General features: G+C 37.7%; 1 protein-coding gene across 2 annotated transcripts in view; it reads right to left on the bottom strand.

Annotated features, from left to right (window-relative positions):
* RGMB (repulsive guidance molecule BMP co-receptor b) overlaps positions 1-27,035 on the bottom strand; it is a 115,799-nt gene extending 88,764 nt beyond the window's left edge. For both annotated transcript variants that reach the window (XR_013924936.1, XM_080372451.1), the window contains exon 1: positions 1-27,035. This exon is cut by the window's left edge and continues 55,097 nt beyond it. The gene's annotated coding sequence lies outside the window, so the exon portion shown is untranslated.

Below are 27,035 nucleotides of genomic sequence, written 5' to 3'. Positions count from 1 at the left end.
GAAAAGAAAGAATAATCAGTACAGGTGGGAAAGAAGGGAGGAAGGTAGCACAACAAATACTGGTCATGTCCTATGAGGACTGAAAAATACAGAAAGTCTCCAGGACAAGTGCTAGGTGAAGGACACTGATGAACCAAAATACAAGTCCCTGTTCTCTGAAAGAAGTCCCTTTTCCTCTGAAAGAAGACTTAGCATAGCCATTGTAAATAGCAAGGTTATACACATGTTACCTGCTCCATCTTCTCCTCCAAATGGAAGCAACAGCAGGGTTCTGAACTTTGGCTAAACTATATAAGTCAAAAAAGGGTAACAGTATAATGCTTCAGGTACACATACAAATAATTTTGGAGATCATTGCTTTGTCTCATAAAATATGCAATTCAGTTTGTTTCCAGTAATAGTAATATGACTGCATCTGAAGTAAAGGTCTATCCAGTAAATACTACTGCAATGTTTGCTTTAAATACACCTTTAATTTTCCATCTTTGGGACGGCTAAATCACATCTTTCTGCAGGAAGCAAAAGAACAATTTAAGGAAAGAAACTGAGATCAAAATATTGCAAATAAATCCTGGAAAATACTTTATTTAAGTCTGAAGTCCCTTTAGTGTTTTTTGTTTCCTTTTTTTTTATTTTTTTTTTTTAATTTTAGGCAAAGAAAACAGTTAAATGCTGTAATAACCTTGTCAGACCAAGAGATACAAAGACTTAACTATTTCTAAATGTCTCTTGAGAACATAAGGACCAAGGCTGAGCACAGATTTACTCCTACACTGGAACTCTAAAACCCAAGGGCAGCACTGAGGGTGGTGTTTTCTAGTTTAACAAGGAATTTCTTTTCATTTCATCCTGCTGTATCCAGGGCCCTTCAAAATGCATTTGACAGTAACTTTATGTAGAGTTTTAGACATTTAACAAAGACATAAATCATATAAAATATCCAAAATAATAGCAAAAGTAGTAATAATAAAACTGTCAGCAATTAGCTGAAAAATATTTTTCTTGTAGTATCCAAGCTTTCCTTCTCTTTTGATGTTACTATTAAATGGTGAAGTGACTGGAGGTGTCACAACTTGGTGCAGATGTCCCCACCCTTGTCAGCCTAGCTCTCGGCGCTCAAGGCCAGCTCCGATATGACAGAAGCCTCAGCCCGCCTTAACGGAGGCAAGAGTGGAAGCCTGAAGGAGATGCTCTCCTCCTTCCCTTGGGTACCGCTTTGGAGCTGAGGCTGACTTGCGATCTGCCTGAGCTGACATTGTAGCTTTGCCCATGCCTGGGCATTTTCACCACTGACCCAGACCCAGGCCCTGGCCCTGACCCATGTCCTTCCTTACCAGTTCCACCCTGACTTACCTGGCAGCCCAGACTGCTGTGGCTCATGGGCCCTGACTGCTTTGTCATGACGCTCAGCTCTCGGCCCCCATTTACTTCCAGAGCAGCATGACTGCATGTACAAATGAGGGCATCCTGAAAAGCCACATTATTACTCAGTAACAGCTCTTGTTGAATCACACCTCACCTCACTAAGCAGACACCTGTGTATTGCAGAGAACACTAACCTGAATACGAACCACTGACGTACTCGGTCTTTGAATAAAGCAAAACACATATGGGCTTATGCTGGGAGAAGCACAGCCAGTACACTGAGGAAAGTCATTGCTTTTCTCTGCCTAGCACTGGTGAGGCTGGACCAGGCATAATGTCCAGTTTTGGACTTCCAATTCGAGTAGGATGTGAAAAAAATGATGTACCCATCACGGTCCAAGACTGTCAGGGATCAAAATCATGTGTCCTGGTTGGTAGAAACTGGGGAAGTTGAATTTGTTTAATGTGGTGAAAAGGTGGGCAAAATGCAATCTTACAGCAATTACAAACATCAGAAGGGTAGTTACAAAGACAGTGAGACCAAATGCTTCCCTATAGTGCCAGACAATATAACATGCAGCAGAAGCTGCAGTCATGAGGTTCAGATTTGAATATTAGGAAATTTTTCCTCATTACACGGTTGGAGAGGACTGGAACTCTCCATTTTTGCAAGGGTAGTCACAGAAGTTCTGTCACTGGACGTCTGCCTTTGCTAGTCAGAGATGTGGCTGACCTGATGAAAGGCTGGTGACAATCCCACAGTAAGATGGAGGACTAGAGACCGCTTGCAACAAACATTTTTATAATTCTGTGCTGTATGTTGATGGACTGAACATCTTAATGGTGAAAAGTACTTTTTCCATGCTTCTCTGAATCCTTCAAAATGTAAAATGACTATGCTGGGATGTACCCCATCTGCCTGCAATGGAAATAATTTTCTTCACAGCAGCTCAAATGGTGCTGTGCTTTGGATTTGTGACTAAAATAGTGTTGATAGCACACTAATGTTTTGCCCATTGCTGATCAGTTCTTGTACAACATGAGGTTTTCTCTTTTTCCAATTCCTTCATCCAACAAGTAGTCTGGGAGCGCACAAGAAGCTGGGAGGCAACACAGCTAGCACAGCTGACTCAATTCACCAAAGGGTTATTCTATGGGCTGAGATCCTGCTTACCAGGAAGTGGTTAAGCATTTACCTGCCAACATGAAGTAATGAATAAATTCTTTATTTTACATTTCTTGCGTGTGCAGCTTTGCTTCATTTATAAAACTGTCTTTATAATTGCCCACAAGTTTTTCTTCCTTTTGCTCTTCTGATCAATGACCCATTAAAAACAAGGCACTGAACCATTGCTATGCAAATCCCTGGAACAAGTTCATCTGGATTAAAGACTGCTGCTGCTTTTTGTGCCCACACACCAACTCCATATTAAATTTGGAATGTGCTGTCACACTTGGCAAACTCAATTCTCAAAGAAACTTAAAAATTGGAGTTGAATAAGAGTAAACAAAAGTCAGTGTTTCTCGTTACATTAAAGTTTTTTTTCTAAATACAACATAAGTTGGTTCTAACAGTACCATAGTAAGAGATTTTCCCCTTCTAGTTTATGTGAAACTTATTGCTCTCCATAGGTAATTTACTCTGAGATTTTGTTGTATTTTTATAGCCTTAGTCAATATTAGACAGCTAAACAGGTTAAAATAAAATTAAAACTCTAAGATCCTTCATATTGAATTTAAACAGGACCTTGAAAAAATTTCAAACCTTTTCCTATTATATTTAAATTTACTGGATATATATTTCCTCATTTGAGCCAAGGCTGACGACAAAGCATATCTGAGAAAGATTGTAATATATAAGGTGTATGGATGCAGAGAACCTAGCCTGTATATTTGTGCTCAATCACCTGACTTATGTGTGCTTATTTAGACATTCAAACAGCATTAGATCTTGATTTGTCAAAAGTACCACTGTGAAGTCACAGTGCAATACTATGCAACAGTGAGGATAGATTCTTCAGTGTTCAGGTTCACTATTGCATTCAAGGTGAGATATGGTATGGATCTGTCTGCAAGTTCATCACAATCCAAACATTACTAACTACAATAAAGGTCCAAAAAGGATCAAACAGGAATTTAGGTTTTGAGATGATACAGTGTGATGAGAGATACAAAGTTTGTTTTAGAGTGATCTCAATCACTATCAATTAAGTATAACATTCCTTTACATCTAGTCCTCCTCTCTGAACATAGTAGCATTGAAAAAATAACAGAAATTAATAAAGCTGACTGCAAAAATTGGCCACCTCAAAATACCATTCTTTTCAGAGATTTTATGTTTTAATCTGTACATTCAGGAATCAAATTTTGCAAACCAAAATGAAATTAAAAGCGTATTTCTTATTACTGAGCTCTTTGTAGGCGTGTAAGAGTTTGGCTTTTGATTAGAAAAGCATTCCCTGTACTCATAAAAGATATTACACAAATGCAAAATGTTATTTTTCATCTAAAATAATACTGAAACAAATTTGAAGACCAGAGCAGAAACCAGCCTGACAAGTCACATTGATTATCATGGAAGAACTGCAGTAGAGCAGTCGTTTCCCAACCTTTGGCCCCCTGGGAGTGACATCTACTCAGTTATTCATGTTAGGGCTTTCTCTTAAAGCTGTCAACAGGTAATAACATCAACGGTGTCTTCTGCTATTTGCCAGCTGGGATGCATACTGACACATTAGCTCACCATGTGTTGGTTATAGTACAACTAAAAAGTGGCATTTACTCTTGTTCCCCATCTTTCTGTTGTTTCAGATGTTGATCCAAAGTTGGAAATTTGCTGATGCCATCATGACATTCTGACTTACCTAGAAAAGCTCTATATAGCGGTACAAAACTCTGATTACTTCAGAGATGATCCTTGTAATCTCAGATATGACTGCAAAATGACAGCCAACTGATAATTTGTATTGAATTTTTCTTCGTACAGGCTCTGGTCACACACTTATTACTTGGTGGAATCTTATTTCTACTCCCTTACCCAAAAAGCAAAACTGCAAGAACAGTCTGAAAGATAAACAAATACTATCTCTTTTGGATCAAATAATCCAGGAAAGAAAGGGACAACCTCCCACTAGACTACGAATCAGTATCAGAGTATCTTTGGTAATCTGCGGAGGCTGGCAGTTCACAACCCACATCCTCTTAGCCTTCTCCAAGTCTCAAACCTTCGATCTTGTCCTGGTCATTCTGAAATACTACACCAAGCTATGTGCAAAAACCAGCTACTCCTCACACAGCAAGCACACAACACTCAGGGCAAATATCTTCAAATGTACAATTTGATTTATGTGTGACCCATGATTCAGGCATTGAAGTTAGGAACTTGTTTTCTGTCTGTGAAAATCAGAGCTATCCAAGCTGAGCACTCAAGAAACAGTCACGTGTATTTTTCTAAACATTCTGTTTTAGAGAAAGAGCTGATACACTTATTTTGTTCCTTGGTTGCTGGAAACTCCTCTCTGGATGAAGTTTTGCTTGTAATCTCATTCCTCTGAGCCCTCAATGTGTTTCAATGATCCAGAACATGAATTCTTCATACCCTGTCTCCCTGATAGTTCTCCACAGGTCAGACTTTTTCTTTCTATCAAACCTTCAGTTTTACTGTGCAGCTGACTTTCTGTGAGGGCAGCGTGGGCAGTCTTGATAAGTCAGTACTGTCCTTAGCTGTAAGACACCTTAACCCTCCAAAGATCCAAACCTGCATATGTACAACCATCCGCTACTTCATGATCCCCACTACCACCACCATCTGTGCTCTTTCATCACGTGTGCACTAAAATACAACCTGAAAATTAGTCTCCTGGCTGTGTCCTGACAGCATTTCAGCTTTCTGTTTGCCTTATTGATACATTACCTCAGCTTATCACCTGGAAACTCACTGGGGTAAGGCTTTTCACCTCTGTATCTTTGTGGAAAATTTAATAAAAAGGGCTTTCAGACTAGCTTGCCTTGAGAGTTGCTCATGGTGTACCTGTTAAATGATGTAGCAGGTTACAATTCTTTGGAGGATGCTGGTAGTTATTATTACTGCCTCCTCTCCAGAAGAATGTTAAGAAGATCAACACCACCTGGGGAATATCTGCCAGAAGAACACAATTTGAAAACTATTTCTTTTCAGAACTGAAACAGCAAATAATTTCTCTCAGGATGCTTGGCTGCTTAAAGTAAATCTTCAACCTCCAGTTCTGTTACCTGACAAAGGTGTCACCAGAACAAGAAAATGGTAGCAATTCTCATTAGGAAAAAGCATAGAAAGGAATAACTAATAAAACATAAATACAAAAAAACCCAGCATAAAAATACTTTGTCTACTGCTGAATGCTCCCATTTGAACTGATGGAAATTGTCACCGAATGGTTCTTGGCAAGGAAGTCAGCTTGTCTGACTTGTAGGCCTGAATTCCAGAGGCATACAAGAATATACTGGTGTTATGATTATGCAAATATCAAAAGAAACCTGCACAGAATGACGGCAAACACGCAAAAGTCAAACTACCCAGAATGTGTTTTAAAAAAGGACACTTTTCTTTGTGTTCCCTCATTTTTATAGAAATCATGTTCTTCTTTGTAGCAAAGTACTCTACCCTTCTGACAGCAGACGTGAGCTGATGGGCATAAACATTGCTACCACCCAATGATTTTGCCAATATTGGGTGAACGGGGTGGATACTGAGGTGAAGGGACCAGCTCAAGAGAGCTTTTCTTGAAGACGGAACTAAACATACCTGGTTTATTTCTATCCAGGAGTGATTAGTTCTTTAACTGCTGCTGCTAAGTGTGGCTGTCAATTGCAGGTCATCAAATTGAGCTACATGGAACAAGTTGATTATTCTAGTTAGGTTTAGCTCACTCAAAGGGAAGATATTCAGGGATAAGGTCATTTACTGTCCCTAGGTGCTGAATGGCATGCACTGTAACACATGCTATGACGACATTCTTTTTTTTTTTTTCCTCATGATGTTAGTATTTACACTAGAAAAGTGTTGCTGTCAACAATGGACACCAATCTGTTTATTCTAAAGCAGATATAGCCTGGAAAACAGCCAATTGAAATTATTTCAAGATAAAATGTACATTTGCTTCAGCTCTAGTCAAAATATAGTTACTTTTTGTGGATAGAAAAGTAAGTTGAGTATTTGCCATAAACAGAGTTGAGACTAGGCTAAGCAAGCCAAACTTCTTCAGCTGTATGATGTAACTTGTTATATGATCAAGCACTACTTACCATGTGGCAAAAATGCTTTAGTCCCTGCCAGAAAACTCCAGTGCACTTTTATAGGCCAATATTAGCAGAAGAACAGATGTATTTTCAGCACTTTACCTAAAGCTCATGCAATGAATTTCCTAATACATCATTTTACCTCCTTCATATGATCAAATGCACATGCCCATTTTATTGAAGTCTTTGGGGAAAGAATGGCAGCCTATTATAACCGTGCCCATCTCTGTTGTCTGGCTTGTTGGTCCCATTTACTGACACAAAGGAACTTAGTACAAAATATTATAGCAATCTTTTCATTTTTCCCTCCATACTTTAATGCCTAACTGTACTAAATGTGGAAACACAGCTATTTATATCAGTATAGTACAAAATCACTATATACAGAAGTCGTAACAAAAGCAAGCCAAACAATTTCACTCACAAACAGGACCCTGTGTGTTACTGATCTGGTAGCACTGAAACCACTAACAGGCTGCAAAACAGTTCCCACCCAACGATCATAAATAAAAGAAGCCACAGCTTTCTGAAAGGGATTGAAATGCTTTCCAATACTTGTTTTTAGTTTAAAGATGTCTACGTCATACTGCAGAATGAACAGTAAAGCCCTTTTATTCTTTTTCTAAAGAATACAGGAAGAAAACATGCTCCAGTTTTAAAAACAGATCATTTTGAGCAGCCCAGTTTGAAAAACTGCTGACAGCTAGTGGGAAAGGTTTAATGTAGTAACTAATCCATTTATGCATTATTTGTTCTAGAATGGTCTTTTATTCAAGCTAAAAGACTTTGAAATAGTGCTCTAAGTATGAATATTTACACTATTTTTAAACTTGTCTCTCAGATAATTTGAACACTGGTTGTGTCCTGCGAGTCTAGGAAACTGATACGGAAACCCAGAACAAAGGGCAGCTGTGAGGTTTTTCAGACTGCCAAAACCAAGAAATGGCTACAGATGCAGTCAAGCAGTCAAATACAGGTGCATGTTCCTACAAAGTGATATTTTTCCTCATGTAATTATGTATCTAGCCTTTCAGTGCCTTAAACCTTGTGATGGGGAAATCCTAACATTTCATATTGCCAGTCATTGGCAGTATAAGCTGCTCAAAGCCTGGCCAAAATCTCTTAGAAATAAATATGTATATGCGAAGATATTGCTTGCATGCCAATCTGTAACTGTATTTATCCTTTACCTTTTGAATATTTAAACTCACTTATCACTGCAACATCTTTTTTAATGGAAAATAATACGTGTTGGCTCAGCATATTTTTCTGCTTTCCAACACCTTTGTAAGGTAGTTATCTGCTTTGTGAAAGTAATTAATTATCATATGCAAACACATTTTTCATGGGCACTACATGTTTTTTAGAAGTTAGTATGGAATATATGCACCATGGCAAAACACCTTGGGAATTTTGGGTAACTGGTGAATTCTGAAAATAGTTTCTTGCCAGCCTTTACTTTTCTGCAAGATGAGTTTTGATTAATACTACAGACTGTTTCCACAATATTTTCTTGAATTTAGTGTGTGTTGGTTTTGTAATTCATAAGGGAATTTGCTTTAGTTCTCTTCAGATATTCCAAGGCTTGAGAATAAAAACTTGCAGGGTTGAGTATTTTCCTCAGAAAATGGATTGAGTCAGACTAGTTTTAGGCTGGTATTAGGCTTCCTTTGAATCCTGGCATGGACCAGACAAAGAGGAGGTAACACTGCATATGTGAGAAGGTTACACTGAAGTTACATACCAAAACTATACATTTTATAAGGACCTTCATTGTTACCTCAATGATGTTGTTAAGGGCCTTGGTGGTAATTTATTCATGTTTCATTTAACAAACATGGAAAATTACTTTCTTTACTTCTGTTTACTACATAGCAGAAAAGGACCTATAGCACTTCAGTGATGAAGAATAGGACCAAGTACACCAATATTAGAACATTAATAAGAAAGAAAGGTAGGAAATTGATGTTTAGCATTTAAAATTATTACATTATTAGTTAAGTGTTGATTTATCTGTATTTTATCTTTACATTTATAATATCTATATGATTTACACGCTTTATTTATTAATTTTATTATGCATTTTAAAATACAAGTTATAAATTTATACATCTGTATTGTTTATAAATAATTATTATTTTATAAAATTATTATGTTATTAAAAGAACATGTTATTCTGAATACATAATCTCATTTCACTGTCATTTATGGCTTATAGGCCCAGGTGATTTAAAGTGGAATAATGTAGCTGTGCAATTTAAGCCTTCTTAATTCTCTCACATGCTTTCCATGAGCACTTTTTTAAGTCCCATGAACAAATATTTAAGAACCTAAAATGGATTCTTTTATAGAAATAGCAGAACTGTGAACATTGTTCTTTGTGTTCTATAATATGCAGTGTTCTCTATTTCTGCTGACTTCCAGAAAAATTGTCAAAGCTCTGTTAGAAGAATTGGGGAAAGGAGGGAGGTACTGATGCTATGACAATGAATGGCAGAAATACTTGCATCTCCCTACCCCATTGACATTTGCCTATTTATTTTGGTCCACTAATTGCTGAACAGCTAATAAGCAGGCAGTCAAACAACATATCTAGCCTTCCTGAAAACTACCTGCTCATCTAGGTCTTGACTGCTTCTAAATCTGATAAAAGAACCTTACAATAAAAACCTAAGACTGTTCACAAACTGAGTTAGTAAGTGTGTCAAACCTACAGCAAATCATCACCCATTTTACTTACCACGTCAAGAAACTGATGTTTCTATCTAACAAGCAGATATGAAAACTGGAAAGGCTGTAAGAAGTCTGTTCAAACCTACATAAAATTGCCTTGGCTATATAATGAAAAGAATTACAATTAAAACCTTCCAAGAGCACTGAATTAAACTTTCTTTGATTTCTGTTGCCATGATTGTATAGATTTTATTGAGCAACAGATGTCATTTAGACACTATCTCCTCAACAACTCATCAAGTGAGCATGCTGCTCTGCATATTAGGTTATTTTTTTCTCTCTCCCTCCTCATCTCTTTCAGACCTATATTTCTAAGACACTGTGACTATTTTTTAATTAGTGTTCAAATTTTAAATTAAGTGATAGATTGAGAGGTGCAACAGCACAACACACAACTGTATCAAAGACACTGTATCACTTAACTTGAAACCACTTTTGTTGAAACAGCAAAATGTGCAGCCAAGAGGCATTTTTGATACTGATATCAAACCTCATGTGGACTAGAACACTTTCTGAGGGCAAAAAAAGAACAGTCCAGACAGAAATAGCACCTAAAGGAGGAGCTCAGTAGCAGGACTCATTCCTCATCAATATTTTGCTCACCCCTGAGGTGGGCTCCCACTGAAATGCAATCTACCTAAGGGAAGCCAGAAATGATGAAATAAACCAGGCCTCATTGAAATTCTCCACGCTTATAAATACCATCTCATTAGCTGAAACCATTTTTGGCTACAGTAGTCTCACTTCCAGAAAAAAAGCTTTGTTACAGATTTGTAGGAAGATTTTCCTCATTTTTTTTTAGCTGCTTTGCTACAGATTTAAACAGATATGGCAGTTTATTGGAAAACTTACTTTACTGCACCCCTTTTTGATTGCCTGGTGGTGGCCTCAAACTGAGAATCCCATTTAAGGGTGCTTCTGGATCACAAGCCACTTTCCAACAACTGCTTTCTTGTAGGTGGAGACCCTGTTTTGCTTTAGGTCTCATGCCCTCTCTTTAAGGCATTTTTAGACCATAATAGGTGTTAACAGTTTAGTAGTTTTTTCCTCTTCATGTATCAGTATGAACAGAATTTAAACCCCTTAGAATCAGTTGCTAGTAATGTGAAAAAAAAAAAAGGCTTTTCTAAATGTAGAAAGCAGGTCACCAATAAGGCTGGTCACCTCACCAATAATTAATACCCTGGTGTCAGGAACATTTTTTCATGTGTTGCATGTGATTGTTTGCCTGCCTTCACACTCTGCTAAGCAGCCACGCAGAACAAAGAAGCCTTTGGGCAAAGCAACAATGAGGATATCCATAACTGACAAAATGGCCATAGATTTGTCTTGTTTCTGATGTTCATGCATTCTTTCCCTGCTTAGCTCAGCACTCTGCCTTATAGCAAATATGATCTGGGTGGTCTTTGTGTATAGAGTAAATAATATTAAACAGTAACAGTAATGGTAAATGGAGCCAGTGACCACTGCTCTTGTTCAGGCTTTTGAATTAACTTTTAACTGATGAAAATATTGATCAAATTGATTCATAGTACTCTTACAAAGGAACATTTCAGGTAGGTGTGTCATACACCCATGCATCAAACCTTTGATCTTAACTTTTTTTTTTTCAGTTAGTGGGATAGAGGTCAATTGATTGACTCTTGAGAAGGACATTAATTTATGTTATTAAGATGTTGAAAGATTGGCTCACGTACACCTGCAGTGAATTATTCTGTACTAAAAGGTGACAAGACATAGAAAGCTGAGTTGAGGAAGCCAAGAGTTTGACTCAGTCCAAAAATCAAAAAGCAAATGCAAGAAATAATGGTTCCATCTGACAGAATGAACACCCAAAGCTTCTGTATCAATGCTGACTTTACAGAGATTACTGCTTATGAATTGTTATAGCTAATATTCAGACAAGGATTTAAGGAGTGGGAACAGTGTGTCTACCTAAAATTACAGGGGCAGAGTGACAGCTGGTTATCCTATGCAAGAATATTCTTTTTAATGATCAGAGATAGCTGATTTTATATCCCTTCTTTTTGAAGACTGAACATATCGTAGAGTTGGCACCAAAAAGTTAACGTGTAAGAGCTATGTACTTATTTAAGACTGCAAAGCAGGTATCATACAGGGGGTGGGTTGGTAACACGTAGTTCTAGATGAGCTATACACACATAACTGACAGTGACTCTCAAATGACATTTTACTGCACGTCTGAGAACACAGTAATTACTTATTCAGACATTACTGTAAAAACATGCTGAACAGTCAAAATTTATGGAATATTTACCTCCCAAGCTCTATAGAATAAATTTAAGGCCGTGGAAATTACAGTGTTCTGATCAAATTAGGTAGCTCCAAAAGGCTGCAGATTTGCAACTCAAGGGGACATATCAGAAAGCTTGGATTATTATTCAACCTCCAATTTCAGCCACCTAACCTTGAACAAGAAATTTTATATATTATTCTTCAAGTCACCTGTTCCAAACCTCTCATCCAAAAGGAGCATTTCTGCTCTTCCAAACAATTTCTATGTTATTTTTCAAAGCTGTAAATGCCACCACATCACCTGACTTCAACATTTTCTGAAGTGGTGGCAAAAATGTCCTGTTAGTTGCCTCTTATGTGAGGATGTTTTGTTGTTTTTTTCCTGTTCTTTATTTGCTTCCACATCTGGAGGATCTTGCTGTAGAGCTAAACATATTTTATGACACAAAACTAGCTGAAACCTTTAAAAACTACACAAGTTCTTGCTTGTTGGGGTTTTGTTTGTTTGGTTTTTTACTGATGATTTTCTACATTTGTACAAAATGGCCAAGCTGGCATTTGTAGGCGGTGGTGGTACAACAGCTAAACTACCCAACTACTAGAAAAACTGAATGCCACATATACCCATTACTATCAGTGTTGATTGTAGTCAGACACACAGAAGAGTAAGGCAGAAAATTACCCAATAAGCTGCAAAAGGGTGAAAACCAAGACACACAGACTATCTGTACTACTTTCATTTGGCCTATCACGCAGGGAAACCTAGGAAATATTATTCTATGTGTACAAAGACCTTAATAATAATCTCTTATTCTAGTGAAACAATTCAACTTGCTTGAAGCAATAAACAGCATACTGCCTGCATATATTCTTACGGTATGCATGTGCTCAATTCACAAGCCAGAACCTCAAGGTAAAGAATACATGCATGTATTTAACAGAGAAAAATGCTTCTCACCAGAAAGGAAGCTGAGACAATGCCGAGGAGGGCTGTTTACATGTAAAACCAAGGTAGCAGCAATAAAGGAGGAAACAAAAAGTCTTTGGACTCCTTCCTTGCAGTGGCCAAGTTATACCTGGTATCAGCCTAGTGAAGTAAAGCTGGCCATTTCTGTAACTGATCTAAATTAGTTCAATTCCTTATGTTAAAATGCTGGTTTTGTTCAAAATCATTTGTGGATCTGTCCTTTCCAGCTGTAAACCAAGATTCACATTTAAAGAACACATTTGTTCAGGCAGAGCAGTTCCATCCTCCTGCTTGTAACTTGCTTTCTCTCCTAGGTGGGCAAAAGCACTCATTTTACCTTTTTCTTTTTTTTTCCCAAAAAAAGGCAAAAATAATATTTCATAGGTAATATATCTTTGGTATTTCTCAGACAATTTTCTTTTCCAGTTGTCTTTGATTAAAACTATATTTTCACTCTCATGATATTAAAAGGCTCATTGGAACATTTTATTTCTAAAAAAGGTGGTTTAAAGTTCTAAAAATAACTTGGGATAAAACATGTTTATTGATTATGTTTCGCTCCCAAGTGTAAGTCAAAATAACACAATAAATATCAGGGGCTTTATGACCTAGACAATGTTGTCTATAGAGACATGTGCAAAAGGAGATACTGAATCAATGAATGTATAAAGTCTCAGTATTAGTGAGTCTCCTTCATGTGTGACTAACTTCTAATGTTGACAGAAAATTTATGGTCTCTGAATATAGTGAAATCATCAGTGTTCCAAAATACTCCATCATTATAAAGCCACTGACCTGCTGGCTGTGGAAGTGAATGAATTTAGTCATATTTTGATACAGATTGTAGACTACAAGATTATCCAAGTAAAAGTAACTCGAAACACCCATAGTGATCCCACCAAAGCCAGGGGATTGAGCATGTACTTTGAGTCATAAAGTCAAAACAGTTTTTGTATCAGCACAAAAAAGGGATACTATGTTTCCATTTGTGCAAGTCTGCATTCATTTTTGACAGAACGATCATAAAGCTCAGTTATTAAACACAGAGAATAACTAAGCATTGGAAAAGACTTCCTTGAAGCACTGCAGTTCTTTGGAGAATTTGGAATAAAATTTGACTTTACTACTGGCTATTTAGCTGAATGCAGAAAATGCTGAATGAGGTACTAATGGGCAGCGTGCCAGAGGCCTTCATGTCTGAATTTCTGTTTCCAAGGGATCATGAGCATCTCTGCTTCTAAGTAGTAATTTCTGCCCTCTAATGTGAGTGCACAGTTCAGTAGAAACTGGTGGGCCAGAGGCCTTACCCGTAGGCAGTAGTTTTGACCAGAAAACAATAGTAGTTATTTGCATAAGAATACCAGGCTTCGTGTCTGCATATGTACCTAAAAACATATTTTTATATAGGTGTTCCTATAAGATGTTTGTATGCAATGCCCTTGAGGTGACCCTTTGCTTTACAGTACAAGGAATACTGGAAATTAGAGTTGTGTGCGTCATTAAAAGTTACATTTGGAGGCTTTGCAGATGCTTTTCAGACAGTCAGCGGGGCTCCACAAATTGATTTACAGACTGCTTGAAAGGTCAGAAATAGTAGGTCAATGCGAGGAATAAAAAGAGTTCAGCAGCAACAGATTTAAAAAAAAAAGGGTGGTGGTGGGTTGGGGGGGGTGTGTTGGAAATTGCCTGTCAGAAAAGGACCTTAGGGTGCTGGTTGACAGCCGTCTGACCATGAGCCAGCAGTGTGCCCAGGTGGCCAAGAAGGCCAACAGCATCCTGGCCTGCATTAGAAACAGTGTGGCCAGCAGGACAGGGGAAGATACATCACCTTGTACTGGGCACTGATGGGGCTGCACCTCGGATATTGTGTTTGGTTTTGGGCCACTTGCTGCAAGAACAGTGTAGTGACAAGACACTGAGGTGCTGGAGCACGTTGAAGGAAGAGCAGTGAAGATGGTGAAGGGTCTAGAGAGCAAGTCCTGTGAGGAATACTTGAGGTAACTAGGGTCGTTTAGTTTGGAGAAAAGGAGTCTCAGGGGAGACCTTATTGCTCTCTTACAGCTATGTGAAAGGAAGTTGTATTGAAGTGGGTGTCTGTCTCCTTTTCCAGGTAACAAGTGATAGGACAAGAAGAAACATCCTCAAGTTACACCAGGGGAAGTTTAGATTGACAATTAGGAAAAATTTCTTCATGAAAAGGGCCGTCACGCATTGGAACAGGCTGCCCAGGGAAGTGTTTGAGCCACCATCCCTGGAGGTATTTAAAAGACATGTAGATGTGGCACTTAGGGACATGATTTAGTGATAGACTTGGCAGTGTTAATGGTTGGACTTGATGATCTTAAGGGTCTTTTCCAAAAGTTCCATGATTCTGTTCTGTAGTGCTATGATTAACTGAAGTGCCTACATGTATTAATGAGAACACAGATATTCTTTTTTGAAGGCAACAGCATTAATGACCAATGGAATTTTTTCTGAGTTTGTATTATTTGGTGGTGTTAGAAATAGAGTCTAAGAAAAAGAATTTGCTTTTAAATGTAGATTAAAGTATCAGGATGGCAACCAAGTTAAAGTTGAGAGGAAACTCCTTCTCATAATTCTATGCATGTGCCTCACATTGTAAAAGTAATGACAAAGTATGTAGCACATGAAATATGTTTTGCTGGACAATAATTCAGACTTCAAGGAGGAATTGTCTGTAGTTCTGTCATGGTTTCTTCAACATCCTGCTCCTCTGTTAGCTGTCCCACACCGACCACAACATTCTTTCCCTCCTTCACTCTTTCATTTTCACCTCCTGTTTCTGACCCTGTAAGTTTTCCTCAAGCAAAGCAAATTTTTCCTTTTTGTACTTAAGCACCCTGCAGTCAAATGATTGCTAGTACAGGTGCAGTTTCACTGGAAGCTTTAAACCTGTTGGCTTCATCAAATATCTTCAACTGCCTTGCTGTCATGTTAACAGCTGTGCAAACCATTCTCACCACCATCACGGTACGGTCATGGTGAAGAACATTGACACAGTAGTGATGGAGGCCTGAGATACGGGTTTCCTCTCATCAGGGGAAGTCATGAGGGGTAAGCTCACATCATGAGGTACAACTGCCCATCCCCATCACGTAACCCTCTCATCAAAACATCCTATCTCATAATGTGGTACCAGGATACAGATGTCAGGTACAGAAAATGCTGTTACCCCTGGCTGTTCAAGAGTCAGAATTGGCCTTTTTAATCTTTATGTTTTATTTTTTGATAGTGGTAAATTACAGAAGAATTCTACTTGTGTGGGAATTATTTTAAAAAAATCATGAGTGATGGTCATCATTTGGATACCTGGAAGTTAGAGTTAGGTTCTTGGAACCAGATGCCCCCAGGTAAAAAATGCACCTGTAAGTGAAAGCCCATATGCATTTTTCCTCACTTCTCACTTGCACTACTTCCTTTGCACTGTTGCACCCTCTTTCCAGAATCTTGAAAGCATTGTTTCTGTTATTGGATTTCAATCTTTCCATGTGTTCTGCATTCTGCCCAAGCTTTCTTGTGGAGAAAAGCTGGCTCAGGCCTTCTTGGCTGAATAGGCAAAGCTGAATTTTCTGGTTAGGTCCTGGTTAACTAAGCAGCAGGAAGCAAGGCGTATTGTGATGGAGAAATCTGAAGATCCTACTCCCACCTATGTCTATCCTCTCCTGTGTAGAAGTCACTGAAAAAAATGTCTGCTTTGCTTCCCACTTTTTCATGTTTCAGTTGCTCCAGCTGGTATGCCCCGTACTGATGTGAGGTTTGCAGTGTGAGGCATTACTTCACAGTCATTATGGATGGAGTACAGGAGTCAAACTTCACTCATAGCAGCTCAACAGCCACCTCATATCAAGGAGCGTCTCAGTATGACTGTCTATCTGTCTCCCTTGTGGTAGTCTACATGGAGATACCTGCTTTGAGGCACTCGCAGAGAAGAACGACAGCAGTCTTCATTTAGGTGCAGGTGCAGAATGTTCAGCTGCATTTCTCTCAAATAAATAAATGTGTACACAGCTGTTAGTTGAGCCTCATATATCTGTGCTTTACCAGTGGTGGAACTTCTCTAAAACTGTCTCTTAAGGGACTAAGACTGGCTGAAACCGCTACTCTGATGTCTGAGACAGAATTAAAATCACTCAGATCTCCTTCCTAGCTGCTCAGAAGGAAGTTATTTTGAAGCACAACAACACAGCAAATATATTGATTTTTAAAGGAAAAACCCAACCATTAATGCAACAATGAGCTGTACAAAACAGACACTACTAAGGGAAAGCAAAAACCAGAGAATGGGTAGAAAAAGCAAAGAAATGAACCAAAGCTAAAAGGATGGTCCATCAATCTTCATAGGGTGAGAGATATTTTCAGATGTTTCAGAGGATTAAAATTCAAAAGTGAATAGAAATAACTCACCTTGATATTTCAGGCTCCTCTCAGTTACTTTCTTCTTAAACTCTATGGACTGAATTTCTGTAGCCTAGTAAAATCTTGTTCCTCAACAGGCAAAGGAAAAGGGAGAGTTAAAGCACTAACAGTAAGAAGAGCTCTTGCAAAGGTTGAGAGATATATGTCCAGGTGAGATACACTCAGCTGATCTTAACATGCCCTGTGCTACAGGAAAAAAGATGGAGAAAAAACAAAACAAAGAAAAACAAATGACAATACTTACTAGCCTGACCTGTGGGAAGCGCATTTCACAACACTGTGACTGTTGCAGGTGTAGGAAGCAAACAATTAAAATCCTGTGTCAGTGTTCATAACTAAAATAAATCTTTAATATCACATCAGGTGAACCAAGAAACACAAAAACCTAGTAGTGAGAGAGAGAAGCACCTCTTTCCCTTGAGTTGCTGATACCATACCCCACTTGTGGGGAAAACTTGAGCTATCCTTATTTCAGCCCAGGATATAAAGTGCCACTCATCCTTACATTCTAGTGATGAATACAGCTCTTCTAAAGTGAACAAGAGGTGCCAAATACATTTTACCTTTTAACCATCCTAGAGTACTGCCTCACGGAGCTGACGTTCAGTTGCCAACTGCCATAAATCTCTGATGTGCTACAGAGGTAGTGCTTAGGGACCTGGTGGACTTGGTAGTTCTAGGTTAACAGTCAGACTCGATGATCTTAAAGGTCTTTTCCAACCTAAATGATTCTATGATTCTATAAAGAAAAATCTTTCATGATAACTACAGGTAACTGGAAAAACCCTATTGTGTGATTCCTGCTAATTATAACACATCCAGTACAGATCTGCAGGTGTTATGATTGGGTTATGAGAACACAGACAATAATCTTTTCACAGTTCAAGAAGTAGGAAGGGAAGGATTCACAGGCTTAGACTGAGGATGGAAAGAAGAATCAACTATAACTGTCCAGTTTGAGGACAACTGAAATACTTAAAAATTTGTAAGCAATGTTACTCAATACCGCCAATGCATCAGATTTCAAGGTTGTTTTTTTGTTCAGAAAGATATTAAAAATCAAGGTTGGATAAATAGAACTTACTCATTTTTTTTCACTGGACAATATACATATTAAACCAAACTACTTGGTACTCCATCTGAGTCATCATCTACTATTGTTTACCATTACATAAACGGTTGTTACACTTTCAATGAGAATCACCTAGCTAAAATCAGTCATACTTATCTAGGTTATAATTATGCAGTTAATTCATCACAAACTCTTGTATCTTTGCATCATTTCTTTTAAGGAGAGGAATGAAAATGATAAAGAAATAGAATGGAGACTTCTATGGAAAGATACACAGTTCATCATAGGCCATAGTGAACTAACAAAGTCATAAAAGCTGAAATTAAATCTGCAATTATGCTTTTTCCACCTTCAGTGTAATTTAGGACAGAATTATATCCAGAGGTAAAACAAGGAAATAAAGGACACCACAACCATTTGCAGAAAAACATTATCATTTGTCAAGGAAATAAAAAACTAAACTTTCTCTGACATACTAATATTACCTCAACCAGGAGTAAAACTGCAGTGAGTGACACGAAATACAGCACGGAGACTAAACTGAGCACTGGGTAAACTTTTCTGGATGATTGCTTGAGCATGCCTGGGTGTGCCTCCTGGATTTATCATTTGAGCAATAGCTTAAAATCAAGAAGAAAAATAAACCTCATAATTTCTGCAGAGTAGTTCCCTAAACATTTGCCCACCAAAGAAAGTTAATAGGAAACTATAGACAAAAATGCATACAAACAAGGCAATTAACTACACATTTCTTGTGTGTTTTCACACTCCAAGAACAGACCAATAACAGTACTAAAACCTATAGTAGTACTATATATATTGGACAATACAAGTATACTTTAAAGAGGATTTTAATCTTCCATAATGGTCCATTAATTTTACTTGAAACCCAACAACCCACTCTAATTTGTAGTTTACCCATGGCCTAGTTCCTGAACAGTTATTTTTTGTCATAAAAGAGAACTGCCTGTCTGTGTCGTATTGGAAGTCAATACCTATTAACCAACATCCTTTTTGGTCCATAGATCTCAAATATTTCAAAGCAGAAAAAATTGTAGTAAGTACAGGCAGAATACTAATGCTCACTAAATGATTACAACTTGCTGTTTTCTCTTCTGTAAAAAGTGTCTATGACCTATAGTCTAAACCAGAATAATAGAAAAACAAGTTATGTCCTTTGAAAGCCTTAGAGTTCAGCTGCCACATCTTAAAGACGTATCCAGAATTTAGCAGAGATTCAATGAACACTAGGGCATGTAGTATTCTTGCTGCTTAGCTCCAATTATTGCATTGAAGCAAGTCAGTGAACAGCCTATAGTTAAATTATGTTAAATATGTATCCTCCAGAACAGTAAACCTTCTGAAATAGCCATTATGTTTTACTCATGTTCATGGCTTGCTAACAAAAATTGATTTAATGAATAGGTTCATTTCTTATTGTTGATGGTCCAGAAGCATTTTGTCCACCAAACACAGGCTGTGACATGCCCACTCTATACTCCTGCAGATGTAGAGAAGACAGTTCGCTCAAAATTTGGACCTTCTGGATCTGCCTTTTGAACATGAGGGGGATTAATCTGTACAATTAGCAACACTTTTTGTGCTATGGATGCCACTTCATGACAAGGACATGATGGATTTTTCTTAGCCAGCCCAGTCAGAGCTTGCTATTCTTAAATACTCTATTATGACACAAGTTTAAAGAATGCTTTATAGGTTTTGCTCTACTCCCATTAAAATCAGCTGAAGTTTCACTTATGATTGAGACCACAAAGAGTCAGCCTAATGCAAAATACTTTTTAAACACCAGTGATTTGAAGTGCTTCATACTACTGGGGAGGGGCATAGAGAAAAAAATTCTCAGTATGCAATAAGGTCAGCTTACAAAGTTAAATAGAAAAAACATAATGATTGTGAAAAACAATAGGTTAAACTCCGCTTCAGTCCCTAAACAGGTGTGTAGATTCTGTTGTTAAGAAAATAACATTTAAAAAATAATTTCTGCTTTTTCAAGGTAAGTTTGATTGCTTGCCTTCAGCGAGAGTAGCCTGATTACCTACAATTAAAAGAAACAAATATACACTCTCTCCAGGAGAGATTATACATATCCAGTAAATTGATAAGTGCATATGCTTAGACAAAAGTGTTCAGTTCATGTATTTCTTATATGCCAAACAAGGTATTTGTACATAACCTCTGTTGTTATTTGTTTTCCTTGTCAGTACGGACACACTCTGTTACCTGCTGATTAATCCTGACAGATTCCCATCATTAATTAAAAATAAATAAACCTAACAAGGTTAATTATGAAAGAATCCTTGCAAAAAAGTGATTTTTAGTGAACTCTTCACTTGGAACAAATTGATACTCACAGATCTGAAAAACTCATGTGTCTAGGTGACAATCTACTGGTTTTCCACCAGTAAGCTCATAATACAACCTGGGGAATCTTTACAAACAAAAACACTTAATTCAAAATCTTTATCTTACTTTAAAAACTGAGATTTCTTTCTGATCTTGAATAAAGTTCACCCAGAATATCTCCTTTTATTGCTAAAGTGCAGATACAGAAAGGGGATTATAATCTTTCTTGGTCATTTTGGTGCTAGACAGGTACCTCTCTGAACATGTCTGTCTCAAGAAAGCTTGGGGTTTTATACTTCACTTGTTAAAGCTCATGACACTGAGGAAACTTCAGGGGTCCTTTAAAATAAGCTCTCTTATCGGCAGCCTTTACATGTCTTCACCATTTTCTGATGCAGTTTAGAAGGATCAACAAGCACTAGTTTAATGGCATCAGAAATTGAAACCAGAAAACATAGTGTCCTGGTTTTGGCTAGGATAGAGTCAATTTTCTTTTCAGTAGCTGGTACATGCAGCATTTTGGATTTAGTATGAGGACAATGTTGGCAATGCACTGATGTTTTTAGTTGTTGCTGATTAACATTTATCCTAAGTCAAGGACTTTTCAGTTTCTTAGGTCCTGTCAGTGAGAAGGCTGAAGGGACAAAAAGGGAGGGGATGCAGCCAAGACAGGTTACCCAAACTAGCCAAAGGGATATTCCATACCACAAAATGTTGTGATAAGTATATAAACTGGGGATGAGTGGGGTGGGGAGATGGTTGGGTTGAGTGGATTGCTGTCAGGGACTGACTGGGCATCAGTCAGTGGGTGGTAAGCAATTATATTGTGCATCCTCCTTCCTTTTCATTGCAATTGTTATTGTTGTTGTTACAATTGTTGTTGTTATTATTAATATTATTACTACACTATTATTATTATATTATTTTATTATTTTATTTCAATTATTAAATTGCCCTTATCTCAACCCACAAGTTTTACCTTCTTCCCAATCCTCTTCCCCATTCTGCTGTGGAGCGGGAAGTGGGAAAGCAACTCACGGTACTTAGTTGCCAGCTGCAGTTAAACCATGCCATGTAGGTAGAAACCTGAGCTTATCTTAGTTTCCAGTTTTTTCACCATGTTTGGGGAAAGGCTTAGGAATTCATTAAGTGAATTTGCAAAGCTTGATTAGTATCATTTCCTCCTCACATTTTATGTAAGCTGAATGCCAGCCAACATTAAATTTGCAACTTTGCCAACAGTGTATTTAAAGGTTCAGAATTACAGAAAAAAAGCCTTAAAGAGTAATCACAGATACTGATCTTAAATTGTCAAACATTAGTTTTCATATCAGAAGCACTTATGTGTTTACCTGGTCGTGGAACAGAAACAACAACATTTAAGTTACCTTAGCAGAATCAGCTGACACAGGTCCAATACCTGGAAATTCACACATATATTGCTGAACTAACATTTTCAACATCAGAAAAAAAGTAGTGATTATTTTTAATAATTGTGATATTTGATCCAGTTGGCATGTTTTAAAATGTTACTCTCTTCATGTGATAATTAGCATTCACCAGCTGAGATCACTAACTAGCTGCCTTTATACTACTGTTTTTATGAAATTACATGGATTGACTTCAGACACCTTCAGAGGGTTTATACTGCATGGTAACGTGTCTGAACCATTACCAGTCATAACTAGTCAAGTGAGGATTCAGAGTAGGAACTCAGCTTAACCACACATTATCAACTTGAGAGCAATATTTTCCTGCATTTGTTATGAAGGAAGCTTAGACCTGTGTTCATTAGAACATTAACTTTCAGGACCCTCTTATCCTCATAGCACCTTGCCTCCAATACAAACAGATACCAGCTCAGCAAAGACAGAACAAAATCTTCTTCTCAGCTTCAAATTAGTATGCACCAGTACTAAAAAGATGGTATGATTTGCTGATACCAGTACATCTCCAAAGACATGGAAAAACCACTTCAAGAAGTCATTAATTTAGAAATACAACAGAAAGACATATTTTTAGGCAAATTTTCCTGTATTTTTTTATTTATTGATTCATTTATTTATTATTAGGTAAAATGATCAGTAATTCTTTAACTACAGAGTCTGGAACCAAAAGCAATCAGGAAGTTGCTCACTTGCAACATAATGCAAGGGAAAAAAAAAAACAACCAAGCTTGATAAAGCTCTACAGACTCTTATAAATCCATAGTAATCTGGGGAAAATAATTGAATTTGTAAATTCTTTACCTATTCTGTTAGTCAGACCTGAAGAAATTGTTTCCTGAAACATTCAAAAGATGACCTGAGGATTTCTTCTAGAGAGATCCCATTTCCGAGAAGTGCTCAGAAGTCCATTTTCTTCAACAAGTTTAAGGAAAGACTACAGCAAATCATAACTGATTTCTTTGCAGCATTAGTAATGCTGCTTCCACCATTATTAATCATCCTGCATTACACATGATAGTTTTTGAGAGAGTTTTAGTGGTGAACCAAGTTTTCTTGCCAGTCCTTCCACAGAGGGAGGATGTATCTTTTTCTATACATCCTGAGATGTTAAAAGCTATCCATCCCATAGCCCAAGGAAAAGAAGAGCGTTATAGTAAAAAGAGATGCCTGAAATAAATGGAAAGACAAGCAAGGCTGGACTACAGCTTTATCAGAGAGAGATAGGAGTGAAAAGAGGGAAGAAGAGTTAGTGTCAACCTTTTTCCCCGCAGATGTCCAGTGCCACCAGAGGGAAAAAATACGAACACACTAATTACAATTTTTCTGTTGAAACCTAATCCAAGTTTTACTTCTTTTAGCTTCAGGTTTCAAGAAAGCCACAATCCAAAGCTGTAGCTGAAAAAGGCAACCGGACAACAGTTTTGAAGTAGGTAACACATTAAACAGTTGGAAATACCAGTACTTCAGCTTTTTCTGTAACAGCTTTTGTTTCACATCATAAAAAAAAAGACTGAAAATATCCCAGCAAGAACTGTATGATACATTAGAATGTTTTATACCATGCAGTCAGGTTAATAAACATTTTATAAAACTTTTATGAGTGACAGTTTTGTAGTCAATCTAGGTGAAAGCTAAAGTTTAGCAAAGAGTTTTGATTCACAGTGTCATGATATGGCAGCACAGGATGCAGAAATAAAAACAGATGTAAAACTGTGGGGAAAAAATATTATTGAAGAAGGACAGTGAAAGGGATATAAAGGGATTTGGCTATCATAAAGCTAAATAGAATGATTGAAACTTCAGTGGGTTTATCTCTGTGTATAAAAGTAAAACTGTGATCTAAATTTATAAACACTTGGGTAATTTCCAAAAGAAATACTTTCAAGTTCTGCTTATTAAATCTTCTGAGAAATCTCCATATAGGCAGAACCTAGATAATTTTTCACAGTGCAAGGTACTTAATTATGTGTCTCAGTCCATCCCTACTTTCCATCTAAATATGGGAACAATGAAACAAAAAAAATAAAAACAGTAACAAAAAAAAAAAAGCCACCCAAACCTTGAATTGAAGCTATGCAGTATTTGTAGAACATTCAGGCAATTACTTTTTGTTTTGTGTTTGAGTGTTTTAACAACACTGTGATTAGATGGCTTGGCATAAATATGGAAAAACTTCAATGAGCAAGCCATCATGTATGGAAGCCACTACCTTCTGTTGGATAGAACGGGAAATTTCCACCTACATCACTGGCCCTGTTCCAAAAACAGCTTCTGGAAGTAGTCCTTTGCTCAAAGCATAGGCAGCTGCATTTTTCATATTTCTCAATCCTGTCCCTGACCCTGGGTGAAGATGCACTTGGCTCTGACATACAGTGCAGAACTAAGTAAGGTTTCTTCACAAACATATAACTGTAATTTAAAAGCAAATTATGACACTCTTTTCTTAGAGACCTGACATATTGATGTTCAACAGGAACCTGGTTCAACACAGCAAGTGATCAAAGCTGTGTCTTCACTCAGAAGTTCAGAAGCTAGAGTATGTATTAAAACTAAACTCCTGGACCTTGAGTAGCAGAGCTGGCAGTCTATGCAGATACAGAAAGCTGTCACGTCTCTGTATTTAGAAATCTTTTCCAGGTTTCTTGATGGCTCTTCTGCTTTAACACGGTGCCCTGTTTTCTACTGGGATAGAATTAATTTTCTTCTTAGTAGGTGATATATTGCTATGTTTTGGATTTAGTATGAGAATAATGTTGATAACACACTGATGTTTTAGTTGCTGTTAAGTAGCACTTACTCTAAATCAAGAACTTTTCAAGTTTCCCATGCTCTGCCAGTGAGCAGGTGCACCAGAACCTGTGAGGAAGCACATCCAGGACAGCTGACCTGAACTGGCCAAAGGGATGATCCATAACACAGAACATCATGTTCACTGTATAAAGATGTGAAAAGAAGAGGGAAGAGGGGGGACCTTTGAAGTTATGGCGTTTGCCTTCCCAAATAACCATTATGCATGATGGATCACTACTTTCCTGGAGGTGGCTGAACACCTGCCTGTCGATGGAAAGTAGTGAATTAATTCCTTGGTTTGCTTTGCTTGCGTGTGTGGCTTTTGCTTTACCTGTTAAACTGTCTTCATCTCAACCCATGAGTTTTCTTATTTTTACTCTTCCAGTTTTCTGCCCTTCCCACAGCAGGGGAACGACCAAGTGGTTGTGTGGTGTTTGGTTGCTGGCCAGGGTTAAACCATGACACATGGTCAAGCTGTAGTCTCAGGAATATTTTCTTTTTCTATTGATCCTAACAAAAGTTAATTAACGAGAGACACCTTTATCTTTTGTTTGAAATCAAAATTGCATTAGGAGATCTCTGCACTTAATCATTTGAAACTGGTTGCCAGCTAACAGAATCCTTATATTTTTTCCAGCAGTTGAAGTAAGAATTAAACACTTGTTTGACTTTAAGCTACTTTTTATTGGAAGTATGCTACATATGGTGTCTCACTTTCCTGATGTAAATCTAAATGCAACTTCTGCTGTAAGCATTCATGTTTATAAATTTATAAATTTACTTTCCAGGACTATCCTCCAGTATTTCTTTCCATCCCTTTTTTACAGAAACACTCTAGGCAGCAAGTTCAAGCAAGCAATAAACAATTAAAGTTGTATTTTTTTTTTTTTAAAATGTAGCAGTCAAAACAGAGTTATTAAAAAAATGGAATAAATATTTATATGGAGATTGTTACAGAACTTACCCATCCCTAATATAAAACAGAGCATTGCTGTTACTTGAAGGCACGTAAGCTACGACTTCTGCATTTAGCTTTACATTCATCTAGCTTCACATTCTTCAAAATGTTCCACCAAATTATGCAAATTTACATATGTATTTATTCACACATGTATTTTGTATAAAGTCAATTAATTATCTATAGATGAAATTGATTTTTCATTGTTTTCAGTAACACTCATTATCACAAGCAGGCTTTCCTTTCCTTCAGAGTTAGATTTGATGTCAAATGCAAAAGAGCTAAAGAAATGCAATGCATTTCCCCTTTGAAAGTGTACTGCTTATTACTGAGGTGCAGTTATCAGTGTGGGAATGTTGAGTGTCCATGCCTAGGTGCTGGCAGTGAGGTGTTGCAGGGGTGGCTTCTGTAGGAGAGACCAGGGCTGCCCTGTGCCAGCCTTCTCGCTCCAACGGACCCACCACAGGGCCTCTAAGCTGGCACCTCCGAGAAAATGTATTTAAGAAAGGAGGAAAGATGTTTCACAGTGGCTGTGATAGAGAGATGAGGAAAATGTTAGCGAAACAGCCCTGCAGACACCAAGGTGAGAGAAGAAGGAGGGGAAAGAGGTGCTTTGGGTGCTGGGGCAGAGATTACCCTGCAGCCCAAGATGGAGCAGATATCCACACTGCAGCCTATGGAGAAACATGTACCACATCAGGTGGACATACCCTGAGGGATGCTGCAGCCATGAAGACCTCAGCAGGAAGATGTTCCTGGCAAGGGCTGTGTCCATTGGAGGGAGCCCACACAGGAGTAGGTTTTCTGACAGGAACTGAACAGACACTCATTGTTTGTTTGTTACCCCAAGTAATAGTTTTATTTTACAAAGCCAACAATTAAGTGATTGGCAGATTTGGAATGCACCAACCATCAGCATCCCCTCCTTTGACACAGAATGATAGGCAGCAAGGGTGGCAAACAGATTCATAATGGAGACAGTGTGATACAGACTGTAGAAGTTATTAAAGATTCTTTTACTTAGCAATCCTGACCATGTATCTGAGTCTCCCAAAAGAAAGAACTCATGTCCTCCTGACCAGATTTTACTAGCCTTGCAGACTGCACTCTAAAGCAGATTTAATCTCAGATTCAAGACCAGTCTTAGGAGAAAGCAAATGGATGTTCCTTCTCTCTTTATCACCAATACATTAAGGATCTGGACACATTACCTGAATTGTGGAGTTGAAAGTTCTGTCTTTCAACTGTAAATATGAATTAACACTCTTCTTTATGCCTACTTCCTTTAGTATGGCTATATAAATTATAATAATAACAATAATAACAACAACAACAAAACCACCACCACCACCACCACCACTAATAATA

The sequence above is a fragment of the Falco punctatus genome (genome assembly GCF_963210335.1).
Source record: "Falco punctatus genome assembly, chromosome: Z".
In the NCBI taxonomy this organism is placed as follows: Eukaryota; Metazoa; Chordata; class Aves; order Falconiformes; family Falconidae; genus Falco; species Falco punctatus.
Note: the sequence above shows the minus strand (reverse complement) of the source record. Positions and strands in the feature narration are given on the sequence as shown.